The sequence below is a fragment of the Leucopleurus acutus genome (genome assembly GCF_964270905.1).
Source record: "Leucopleurus acutus genome assembly, chromosome: 2".
Taxonomy (NCBI): Eukaryota; Metazoa; Chordata; class Mammalia; order Artiodactyla; family Delphinidae; genus Leucopleurus; species Leucopleurus acutus.
In genome coordinates, this window is record NC_139143.1 from 164,811,121 (window position 1) to 164,824,214 (window position 13,094).

General features: G+C 35.9%; 1 protein-coding gene across 4 annotated transcripts in view; it reads right to left on the reverse strand.

Annotated features, from left to right (window-relative positions):
• Positions 1-13,094, reverse strand: part of LOC309958664 (protein argonaute-3) — a 128,049-nt gene that overhangs the window by 53,661 nt on the left and 61,294 nt on the right. Inside the window, exon 1 of one of the 4 annotated variants that reach the window (XM_082834750.1) lies at positions 9,908-10,405. The exons of the other annotated variants lie outside the window; for them this stretch is intronic. The gene's annotated coding sequence lies outside the window, so the exon portion shown is untranslated. Of the gene's footprint in view, positions 1-9,907; positions 10,406-13,094 lie in introns of those variants that run through there. 4 annotated transcript variants of the gene reach the window in all.

Sequence of the window (13,094 nt, forward strand, 5' to 3'; positions counted from 1 at the left end):
TTTGTTTAGGATATGTTATGCAAATATTTTCTCCCAGCAGTAGCTTGTCTTTTCATCTTCTTAACAGTGTTCTTAAGAGAATGTGTTCATTTAGATGAGGTTTCCAACATATTAAGAAATCTTTGTTTATTCCAAGGACATGAATATTTTTCCTCTTTTCTTACAAATTTCTCAGTTTTAATGGGTTTTTTTTTTGTACAAATACTCAGCTGTTCTAGCATCGTTTATTGAGAAGACTATTCTTTCCCCATTGAATGTTGGCCCCTTTGTCAAATATCAATCAACCACGTAAGTGGGTCTATTTCTAGCTATTTCTAGCTATTCTAATCACTTCTTAGCCTTTTGGCTAAGATCAAGTGTAGTATCTATAGCTATCATGTAAATTGATTTGTATGTCCATCTTTAACCCCAATATCACAGCTTTGATTACTGTAGCTTTATAGCATGTCTTCAAATCAGGGATTATGAATCCTCCAACTCTGTTCCTCTTCAAAATGGTTTTAGCTATTCTAGGTTCTCTGCATTTCCATATAAATCTTAGAATCAGCTTGTCAATTTATATTATAAAAAAAAAAAAAAAAAGAAAGCCTGGTGAGATTCTGGGATTGTGTTGAGTCTACAGATCAATTTGGGGATAATGGACATCCTAAGAATTTGAGGCTTCTGGGCCAAGAACATGGTATCTCTGTTTATTTATATCTTCCTATCTTTGTCAGGAATGCTTTGTAGCTTTCAGTGTAGAGGGCTTGTACATCTCTTTTAAAATCTATTCCTAAATATTATTATTATTATTTTTTTGCGGTACACGGGCCTCTCACTGTTGTGGCCCCTCCCGTTGCGGAGCACAGGCTCCGGACGCGCAGGCTCAGCGGCCATGGCTCACGGGCCCAGCCGCTCCGCGGCACGTGGGATCCTCCCGGACCGGGGCACGAACCCATGTCCCCTGCATCGGCAGGTGGACTCCCAACCACTGCGCCACCGGGAAGCCCTACATTTTTTGATATTATGAATGGTACATGTGTTTTTCACTTTTCTAATTGTTGAATGCTGGGTATTATTTATTATACTGCTAGTATTTTCTTTTTGTATATGCAACTAGTGTCTTGTAATCCTGCTAAATTCATCTATTAATTCTAGTAGGATTTGGTTTTTTTTGGTAGATTTCTTAGGATTTTTTACGTAAACAATTATGTCTTCTGCAAACTGAGATAGTTGTATTACTTCCTCTACAATATTATGCCTTTATTTTTCTTGGACCACCAGCACAATGTTAGAAGTAGTGAGAGCAAGTATTCTTGCCTTCTTCTTAATCTTATGGCAAAATCATTCACACTTTTTATCATTTAGTATGATGATGACTGTATGTTTTTCTAGATGCTTAGATCAGGTTGAATAAGTTTCCTTTTACTGCTAGTCTGTTACAAATTTTTATCATGAAAATGTTAAAATGTGTCAAATGATTTCTTCTGTCTGTTGAGAGGATTACATTGTTTTTGTCAGGTGTCAGATTCCGGGGTATACTAGCCTCATAAAATTGAGTTGTAAAGCCTTTCTTCTTCTTCTGTTTTCTGAAAGAATTTGTGAAAGATTGGTATTATTTTTCCTTAAATGTTAGATAAAATTCAGCAGCGAAATGATTTGGGACTGGAGTTTTCTTTGTTAGAAAGAATTATGGATTTAATTTCCTTAATAGATACAAGGCTATTCCAATTTTCTTTGAGCCAATTTTTGTAAAGTTGTGTTTCATTTATCAGATTAATTGGTATAAATTTGTTCCTAACATTCCCTTATTAATCTTTCAGTTCTGAAGGATCTTTAGTGATAACCCCTTCTTTCATTCCTGACACTAGTAATCAGTTTTATTTTTTTATTTTTCTTGATTAGCCTTGTTAGGAGTTTAAAATTTTTATTAGCTTTTTAAAAGGAATTAACTTTTGGTTTCATTCACTTTCTATATTGTTTGTTTTTCTATTAATTTTTGCTCTGATCTTTATTATTTCTTACCTTCTACTTACTTTGGGTTTAATTTGTTCTTATTCTAGCTTAAGATAGAAAGTGTGTGTGCTAGCCTGCCTCCAAAGACGGTCCCTAATAGTAAGTCTTGCCTCATGGGATTTCCACGTTTGTGTCTCTCCTACACTGAATATAACTGGTTTATATAACTAATAAGACATTACAAAACTGGCAGAATATAGCTTTCAATGCTAGGCCTTAATGTCATTACAGCTTTTGCCTTGCTCTATCATGGATTACTTGCTCCAGAGGAAGCCAGCCACAATATCATGACAACACTTAACCAGCCCTGTTGAGAGGTCCAGATGGCAAAAAACTAGGCCTCGAGCACAAACTTATTACTGAGTTTTACAGATGTAAAACAAGACTTAACCATCCATTTAAACATTCATCAAGTACCTACCATATCAGGGACTCTTTTGTGGGTTGGAATTTAAAGATGACTCAGACAAAGCCTCTGCCTTTTAAGAACAGATCCTGGGTTAGGATGGCAGAGGAACCACAAGCAGCTCGTTTCATTCTTTCCTCAAACTCCACTATAGCCATGGTAAGGAATTAAAAGAAAGAAAGAAAGAAAGAAAAAAGACATAAACCTAGAAGGAAGGGAGAACAGAAAACAGAAAATGCACCAACATTTTAGAAGATGAAAAGCGAGTAGACAAGTTGTAACTGACATAGCAGATAGAATCCTCAGGTGTGAGAAATGGCAGTGCTAGGTACCTCTGAAACCGGTGATAAAAGGATGGGGGTAGTGCAGAAAAATGAAGAGGAAAGCTGTTTGAGAAGCAGGTAGAATCCTAGATCCCTTGTTCAGCTCCATTCACATTGCAGAACAACTGCCTCGTCTTTATCCTGGCATAAACTGTAGGTGTATTCTCTGGAAAAAGTAAAAGACTTTTGGAGGGAGGATGTCAGGCACAATTAAGGGCACAGGACTGTACCCAAAACAAGGAATTAAATAACTATAAATATTAAATGCTGAATGCAGACATTCCCCAAGCCAGAATCCCCAACTTGGCTTCCAGATTGCAGGTAATGAAGACTATTACCCTTCAAGCAGGAGGTTTGGAGGGCTCATCTTTGGGTAATTTGACCAGGTAAGACATAAGGATAAACTAACATTATAGGTTCCCCAACATCAGCCCAATCAAATCACCCTATGATAAAGCTCAAAGTAAACAGGCTCCACTGATGAATTCAAAGCATCTAGTCAGTGTTTTAGAGTCCCAATGCATCATGAATAAATAATCAAGGATACTATATGCTTGAAGGAAGCTTCCAAAATGGAGGGTAATGATCAAAACAAACAAACAAACAAAAAAAGAATTTGGAGGAAGCATAAGCATGTGTAAGAAAAATAATACCCCAAAATAAATGATCTACAGTGAGCTTAGAGAAGATACTACCATATATGAAACAAGAATAGTATGCTACTATAAAATAACATTCAGGAAATAAAAAAGAACGAATAGAAATTTTAAAAAGCGAAGGGGGTTAGAAAATGAAGGTAAGTAAATTTTCCAGAAAGTAATACAAGGGAAACAAAACCTCACTAAAGCTATTTAAAAAGTGGAGCACCACTTTCAAATTTATGAAGGAAAATTATTTCCAACATAGAAACCTAGCTGAACTTTCATTTAGGTTTGTTGATACATTTTCCAATGTGTAAGGCATCAAAAAATTTTGCCTCCTGTGTACCCTTTTCTCATGAAGCTTCTAAAAAAGGGGGGAGGGGTAGGAAGGGATACAGATAGTGAAGTTTGATCCCAAGAGGACAGCTGTGCACCAAATATGAGCATACTCTATCAGACTGAAGCAGTATGGGTCAAGAAACAGATTTGATTAGACTGTCACTGAAATTCCTGATGCCATTATACTCTTTTACTAATGTGAGGATAGACTAGACAAGCCTGATACAGGTATCTTTACTTGGCTGAGCTTGACCAGTGCTGATAAAGTTCCTGCCCTGTTGCCTGCTTTGATCTACTTCTGAGGACTAATTTGAATACTGTAAAAATCAAATTATTTCTTAACCTTAGGGATCTTATACCTGAACTGAAGACAAACATATGAAGCATATGAAGCAAGCAACACTAATATTGTGATTAATAAATTACTTATTAGAAATCTGTTTTCCTTGCAAAGGAAGCATATTCAGTGAGAACTTTTGACTCTTAAGCAGCATAAATTATAATTACCAAATTCTACAACCATTTATATATTATGACTACTTTCTTCTAGTAGCAAAATAGTGAATGTTTTATAGAAAGCTACTTTTTACTGAAAAGCACAAAGAAGTAAATAAAGTATATAAAAATAAAAAACATTTCTCAACTCAGATGTCCTGGGTCTGAGATTTGTCTGCCAGGAATCTTGCCTCTTAAAGGATGCAGTAAAGAGCTGTGAATATTAAGGGCATAACCTCTGGAATCAGAAAAATTGACCTCTATCATTTAAATATAATAACTATTGTGCCTCAAATATAGTTATATCTAAATATACCTTTAATAGGTTATATTACATATATCAATACATTAATAAAAATATAAAATACAAACTATGTGACTTTTCGAGAGAGAAAGTCACTTTAGAGAAAGTTTAGATTTTGTCTCTAAACTTCAGTTGGCGGTATCACTTAACTCATACAACTGTGATGACGTTCATAGGAGATACAGTTGTCTTTTGGTTCCTTGGGGAGATTGGTTCTAGGACTCCCTTTGGATATCAAAAGTCGGTGGATGCTCAAGTCCCTTATAAAAAAATGACATAATACAGTCGGCCCTCAGTATACATGGTACCCAGGTAACAAGGGCTGACTGTAATTAATGTAAAATGTTTAGCATTCTCCCTGTGGTAAACAAAAATATCTTCAGGGACATACAACTAATAAGTACCAGATTCACTCTTTTTTGGCTGTGTTGCACGGCTTGTGAGATCTTAGTTCCCTGACCAGGGACTGAACCTGCGCCCTCGGCAGTCGAAGTGCGGAATCCTAATCACTGGACCATCAGGGAATTCCCGAGATTCACTCTGATGCTCTTAAAATGCATAATTACAAAAATTAAATGCAAGTTGCAAATGAGTTAGGCCTAAAGGCAGGCCAACCTAAAAAAATATTCTGCATTTCACTGACTCTAAAATGCCAATTATGGTAAGGTACATCAGTATTGTGTGTATCCTAAAAGAGAAATTTGCCAATTCAACTGTGACAAACGATCTACTGCAAGACATCTCCTGATTTCAGAGATAATGAAATGTGAAAAAAAGTTTTTTGTGTGTCTAAGATTGGTAAAATTCATTAAAGTTACATAGTTGAGAGTTAGGATATTAAACACCATGAAAACAATCATTTTGAAGACAAGATTAAGTCACACAATTAGAATTAAATTGCTTGCTTTCTTAAAGTACTATTCCATGCTTATCTCCACCACAAATTTCACCTAGCTCCCACCTGTCACTTCCTCAGAGAAAAGTTCCTTGAACACGGAGACTAGAATGGATCCCTTTGTTACGCAGTCCCACTGCACTTAGTACTTCCTCGTAGTACTCATTATATTGCTCAATACTAATCTTCTCTGGTTGATTTCAAGTTCAATAAAGACTATTTTGTTCAGTGCAATATACCAAGTGGAAGGGTTGCAAAATCAAAACCACACAAACAAGAAAGGAAATATAAGCAAGTAAGGTGGTCAGCGTAATATTTTCCCTCATTATTTTTCACAGCAGCATTATATATTATTGACAATTTAAAAATAAACTCATTTAAGTACCTTCTTAGCGCAGTAGGCAGCACATCAGTCTCATAAGAATAAACCCGTTTAAAATTTTAGGCTTTGGGACTTCCCTGGTGGCACAGTGGTTAAGAATCCACCTGCCAATGCAGGGGACACGGGTTTGAACCCTGGTCGAGGAAGATCCCACATGCCGCAGAGCAACTAAGCCCGTGAGCCACAACTACTGAGCCTGAGCTCTAGAGTCCACGAGCTGCAACTACTGAAGCTCACACGCCACAACTACTGAAGCTCACACACCACAACTACTGAAGCCCATGCATCTAGAGCCCGTGCTCCCAACAAGAGAAGCCACCACAAGGAGAAGTCCGTGCACTGCAACGAAGAGTAGCCCCCCCCGCTCGCCCCAACTAGAGAAAGCTCGTGCACAGCAACGAAGACCCAATGCAGCCAAAAATAAATAAATAAAAGAAAATAAAATTTTAGGTTTTATTTCATTTCATTAAGATAACACAGATCTTTTTGTTTCTTTGCTTCACAGTGGCACCTGAAATTATCTACACACTTTGTTCACACAAATAAACATACTGTCACATGTTTCCTGAAACATGTAGCCTTATAGGTCTATCTCTTCTCCCTATCCCAACCAACCTATTTCATTCCTCTTTCTTCTTTCCTTCCTTCTTCCTAAAGGGAACCACTATACTGAAACTGGTGTGTATTTGTCCCATCTATGTTTTTATGGTTTGTTTTTTTGTTAACATCTTTATTGGAGTAAAATTGCTTTACAATGGTGTGTTAGTTTCTGCTTTATAACAAAATGAACCAGCTATACGTATACATATACACCCATATCTCCTCCCTCTTGCGTCTCCCTCCCTATACCACCCCTCTAGGTGGTCACAAAGCACCACCATCTATGTTTCAATACGTTTACTGCATTTGTATGTATCCAGTATATACTTAAAAAAAAAAATTCACATAAGTAGTAACATAACCTTTTGCTATTTGATCATCCCCCCAACATTGTTTTCAATAATAATCCATGTTGATATATGTAGACCTGGTTCATTCATTTAACTGTTACATAGTATACCACAATAGAACAATTTATGTACTCATTCCAATGTTTACTTATTCTGTTATTGACAGGAATCAGGCTGTTTCCAATTTTCTGCTATTACAAATAATGTCTCAGTTTTTGCAAGATACCTCTATGGTATATTAAGGGTTTTAAGACATGTTCAATATCATCTTTACTGGATATTGAAAACGGCCTCCAAAGTAGTTGTATCAAATCATACGCCTATAAGCAGTGCATGATACTTCCTTATACTTTATCCTCATCAACATTTGATATAAGACTTAAATTTTTATAAATCTGATAGGTGTGAAATGGTACTGATTTCACTTGCATTTTCCTGATTACTAATGAATTTGAGAATCTGATTTTCTATTGGCCATTTGTGTTTCCTCTTTTGTGAATTACCTTTTTTTTTTTTTTAACTGATTGCCTTATATCTCATAAAGCTCTTGGTTATATATGCTTTAATATTCTTCTAGCATTTTAACTTTGTTTATGGTGTATTTATAACAAATAAGTTTTAAATTTTGACAGAGCCAAGCTTACCAGTATTTTCTATTATGATTTATACATTTTACATTTTGTTCAATGTTAGAGATATTCTCTTACTTTTTCTCTGAATGAATCTTATCTTATTTTTTATTTTGGCCACACCACATGGCATATGGGATCTTAGTTCCCCGACCCGGGATGGAACCTGCACACCCTGTACTGGAAGCGTGCAGTCTTAACCACAGGACCGCCAGGGAAGTCCCTGACAGAATTTTAAAGTTTTGCTTTACAAATTTTAGATTACAATCCACCTAGAAATAAATTTGGGATATGATGTGAGATGGGTCTAATTATTTTTTTCATATAGTTAACAACAGCATAAACACCATTTATTAAACATTTTACTCTTTCCTCAGTGATTTGAAATGCCAATTTAATATCAACAAAGTTTCCACACACACACACACACACACACACACACACACACACACACACACACACACAGCTTATTTCTAGGCTTTATATTCTGCTTCATTAATCTGTCTGTCCCTGCAGTTTAAAAAGTGTGCTAAAATTGCTACAGTTTCAACCTAAGGAGGGCAATTCCTCCCCCTTTACTCTTCTTTAAAATTATATTGATTTTTCATCGTCACTTGTTTTTTCCATATAAATCTTAATATTGACTTATCAAGTTTCACTATATACCCAATTGAGATTTTACTTAAAATTGCATTTACAGATTAATTTTGGGAGAATTGACATCTTATCAAACAGAGTCTTCTCAATAAGCCTAATATATTTCTTTCATTCAGATCTTCTCTTATATCTTTCAATAAAGTTTTATATTTTAGAGACCTCTCAGAAATCTTTTATTCCTGTGTATCCCCTTTTCAACCCAAACTCTCAATGTCATCACATTTTCTAAAGCTCAGTTAAGACATCATTTACTTCTACAAATATTTTTCTAACTTTCCAGGCTCAATTAGATACTCCTCCTCCATGTTCTTGGTTTTATTTATTCATTCCTTGCTTAATATGACCGAGAGTTGTGCCAGGCATGGAGGTAGACTGGTGAATAAGATGGACAGTCCCTAGCTTCATGGAGCTTTCATTCTAACAGGAGACAAAGAATAATAAACACTTATAATTCAAGGTGACACATGGTATTACAGGGGAAGTATACTGTACTATGGGAATACATAAGAGAAATACCTAACTCAGACTTGGGGGAATGGCTGGATGGGGGGCAAGAAGGGTGTCAAATACTGCTTCTCAAGGAAGTAACATGTAGACTGAAACCTGTAAGAAGAACAGAAGTTAGCAAACACAATAGTGACTAAATATCATAGTACTGACATCCTTGTCTTACTCTTGATTTGACTGGAAAAGCTCCGCTGCTTAACTGTAAAATCTACTCTCTGAATATGTTTCCTCCCTTGGCTTCCTTGACACCATTTCTTGGCTCTCATACTGCCTGTGATAATCATTAATTGCTCACTGGTTCCTCTTCCTTAAATGCTAGTATTCTCCATGGCTCTATCCTTTTCATTCCTGTTTTCAATCTAAATACTATTTCTAAAGTTTTTCCATTTTCAGAGTTTCAAATATGGATTTATATACTAAGGAGTCCCAAAACTTTTACTTTTAGCTCACACCACTACAGATTTTCACATCTGCATTTCCAACTACATACTAGATGACTCTGTCCATATGTTCCATAGAATCCTCAAGCTTTAGACATATTTACATTTGACATATTTATACATGGTATATACTGCCAGCTAACCAGCAACAGCAGACCTACCTCCCATATTCAGTATTATCATTCATACCTGGTATGAATGAGTCACTATTCTGAATGTATGTTGGTGAGTATGCCCTTCTTGAAAGTTTATAAAAGCCAGCACAGTTAGCTAGCATAGTCACTGAAGGTTTGGGAATATGAAGGTTGTTTCAAAGACTGAATAATCATAGAATTCTGTAGGCCAGGTATGGGGTTTTGTTTTTTTATTTTTAATATGTCAATTCGGCTAGGCTACTACTTGTCAGTTATTCAATCAAACACTAATCTAGGTATTGCTGTGAAGATATTTTATAGATGTAATTAAAGGGATATTATCCTGGATAATCTGAGTTGGCCTCATTTAGTCAGTTGAAAGGCCTTAAAAACGGGGCTGAGGTATCCCCAAGAGAGAGAAGAAATTCCACCTATGGACAGCAGCTACAGCCCGTACCCATGTGTTCTAGCCTGCCCTTCCTGACAGCCTACCCTAAGGATTTCAGACTTGACTAGCTAGCCCCTACAACTGTGTAAGCCCAATCGCTCTCTCTCTCTCTATGTGTCTCCTACTGGTTCTGCTTCTCTGGTTGAACCTAATACACTAAGATTGTAGCTTTACTTCCAAAAACCATTTCCTTCAAAAACCTAGTAAACCTTCTGGTCTCTTCATTTCCAATCAGTTCCATGTACCAGTAACTATACCCAAAGTTTTTTTCTGGACATGGTTTTTAAACCTATTTTTTCAACTTAATCTTTGTAATATGTTCCTTCCTCTCCATCCCACATTAGACCATCACCATCTCTTACCTGAACTAGTGATTGAAAAAGCCTCCTAACTGGCTTCTCAGATTAGTTTTTTTCTCCTCTATCTATTCTCCACACTGCTGCCAGAGGTCTCTTTCTGGAAAACAAATATGATCATGTCACTATCCTTCTTGAAAACTTTTGAAGTCTTCCTACCTACAGGATAGAGGTAAATTTGTTTTCTATTTCATTATTTTCTGTTTTTAACTCTTATTTCCTTCTATTTTTCTTTGCATTTAATTATGTTATTTTTCTAACTTATTAAGATGAATGTATAGGTAATTGATGCTTTTCTTCTTTTCTAATAGGCATTTAAGGTTTTAAATTCTCTCTAAGCATTGCTTTAGCTAATCATACCAATTCTGATATGTACTATTTTCAATACTCTTCAGTTCAAAATATTTAAAATTTGTGATTTCTTCAACCAATGGGTTATTTAGAAATTATTTTTTAGTAATATCCAAAGCTGAACTTTGAGTTCCAGTAGGAAAATAGCAGCAATTTATTTCCAAAATTTCCCACTTTCCTCCTAGAACTCGATACAGAGCAACAAAGATAATGTAAAAAAGAGAGAAAAGAAAAGGAAAAAACATCCTACATCTTCAATGAACCTAGGAGACAATAAAAACCTGAAAATGCCAGATTGTAAGTAAATATGGCCCAAAGTACTTGGGACTAGTAGAACCTATGCAAGGGAGAAAGACATGAAAGATGAAAGAAAGCCTAGTGGGGCAAGAGTAAATTTTCACTCCAGAGAGAGAGGGTCCTACCCTAAGTGGGAAGTGCAATGTTTAGTTCTGAGATTGAATGGGGGAAATCTCAGAAGGAAGTAGAGAAAGGAGGTGTAGAAAGTGTCATGAGAGTGAGTAGAGGGTGAACTAGAAGTGACAGAGCTCAGATAGGATTACCCTTCTAAAACCAAGGCTTGCATTTTTCCTCTGTAATGTCAAACTTGGAGAAAAGTTAAAAGAAGAGTACAATGAACTACCATGTACTCTTCACAAATTCTCTAATTGCTAATGTTTGAGCAGGCACTTTCAAAGGCAGGAGTTGGGCTTCCCTGGTGGCACAGTGGTTGAGAGTCCGCCTGCCGATGCAGGGGACACGGGTTCGTGCCCCGGTCCGGGAAGATCCCACATGCCACGGAGTGGCTGGGCCGGTGAGCCATGGCCGCTGAGCCTGCGTGTCTGGAGCCTGTGCTCCACAATGGGAGAGGCCACAACAGTGAGAGGCCTACATACCGCCAAAAAAAAAAAAAAAAAAAAAGGCAGGAGCTGAATTCCCCTGGTAGCAGAAACTCCTTAAACATATATTACTCAGAGGCAAAAGAGATGTGATTTATTTTGAAGAAAGAACCCATCAGAACAACAGAGGACAGAGGCCTTGAGCAGAGAAACCTGGAAAACCACCTTGCTCCTAATGTCCTGTCCCACCTCCCTCTCCCACTCCAGTCTCTTCTAATAGGTGGTTTGGGAAAACTCATCTCATTCAAATACGAATAACAAAAGTGATAAGTATCCATACAAAAATACCATTTAAAAAATGTAAAAAAGCAGCACAACATCCCTGACAAAGAAAACTCAACAGAAAATACCACCACGAAGTAGATAAAAAATTATAACACTACTTTTTAACATGAATTCAAAACTTCTTAATGCAGCTATGAAGAAAGATCTCAGAGTAGAAATTTAAGAACTAAGGGGAAAGACAAACAGTTAAGAGAAGATGAAATAAGCACTGAGAACTCATGAAAGAAATGGAAGAAAAAGACTTTTTCAAATTCAAAAAATGAAGACTGAGCAAATGGTAAAAATTATATCACAAAAGGCACAGTAAGGAGCAAGTAGGATGGAATTTTTTTTAAAAGAAAATAAAATGACAGATTAAAAAAAAAGATAAAAGAGTTGAACCTACATTTTCAAAGGGAATCCCATGTTTTAAATAAAACTGACCCAAAATGCTCAACACTGAGAAAAAAATCTAGTAAAATAATTGTAAAAAATATTTTCAGCAACCAGACAAAAAAAGCAGGTCCCTTCTAGGGAAAAGAAAATCTGCTGACATCATATTTCTCTATTGAACATTCACTGTGAGAAGACAGTGGGAAAATACCTTTAAGAAACTCAAGAAAGTGTCATTCAGATATACCATAATGGAAAAGAATATTAAAAAAAAAAGCATGTCTCTACGTGTAGAACTGAGTCACTTTGCTGTGCAGCAGAGACTGCCACAACATGGAAATCAGCTATACTTCAATAAGAAAAAATTGAATGAAAAAAAGTGTGGTTCAATCATTTTATGTCTAGCCAAGCAGTCCTTCAGGAAAAAGGCTATAGACAAATGGTTTTCAATATGCAAAAACTCAGCTCTTACTCATATGAGCCCTTCCTGAAGTAACAACTTGAGGACAAACTGCAACCAAGAGATGACAGGAAAAATTTTAGCAAAAGGACTTGCAGTTAGCACCAACACATATAACTGTAGATTTAAGATGAAAACGAATGAATATACAGGTGACAGAATGGAATGTAACTGTTAACATGCTCAAAAAACACTGGAACAGTAATATATACAAATAAATGAATAACAGAAAAATCATAAAAAGTAGCATAAACTCACTGATTTCACTTTACAGTAATAGACAGGAATCAAAGTTGAAAGTCAAGTAGTATAAATTTAAGCAAAATCATAACAACAATAAAATAATGCTATAGTGGCTAAAACTAGTTAAAAAAGGAGAGGGAGGAAAGAAGGGAAGGAAAAGAATAAAGCTAATATAAATGTTACTGATTAAGGAAAGCAAAAGATACTGTTTTAAAGAGAGGGAAAGATGATTATTATATGAAGGTAACCACTGATGAGAAAAAAAAAAATCTTTCCTAATAACAGAACTAGCATTTAAAAAGCACAGAAAACATACCACATGGATTATAATCCTTTTGTTAGACAATGTAGACTTTTGGCCCAAAAGTACAAAAAAAGTCACTTTATCATTGTAAAGGGTATAAATCAATGAAGAATACAGATAGGTGTACATATGCTCCCAATACTATAGCAGCAACATCATGAAAGTGGAAATATAAGAAGAAATAGAAACACAATAGGAAATTTAAATTTATTTCTCCCATCTGAGACAAGTAAACAAAAATAAATAAGGAAATAGATGATCTAAACAACATAATCAAAATTG